Below are 467 nucleotides of genomic sequence, written 5' to 3' on the forward strand. Positions count from 1 at the left end.
GTTTTGAGTGGTCCCGCAAAAATTTTTTCTCTTGGCCAGTCGACCCTTTCGTCCATGTCGGTGTGTTCTGCAGTAGGGTGCTCCATACAAATTTTCCTTATGTGGAATTTTTCAGTGTAAAATAAGGTTTCTCCAATCGATCGCGGGTTTCACTTTTCATCATTTGCTAGGTCTAACTATGATGTTTTGAGTGGTCCCGCAAAAATTTTTTCTTGGACCGGGCCTTCCTTCCCGGCCCTGTCGGTGTGCTCTGCAGTAGGGTGCTCCATACAAATTTTCCTTATGTGGAATTTTTCAGTGTAAAATAAGGTTTCTCCAATCGATCGCGGGTTTCACTTTTCATCATTTGCTAGGTCTAACTATGATGTTTTGAGTGGTCCCGCAAAAATTTTTTCTTGGACCGGGCCTTCCTTCCCGGCCCTGTCGGTGTGCTCTGCAGTAGGGTGCTCCATACAAATTTTCCTTAT

This window comes from Anopheles marshallii, assembly GCF_943734725.1.
Source record: "Anopheles marshallii chromosome X unlocalized genomic scaffold, idAnoMarsDA_429_01 X_unloc_227, whole genome shotgun sequence".
NCBI lineage: Eukaryota > Metazoa > Arthropoda > Insecta > Diptera > Culicidae > Anopheles > Anopheles marshallii.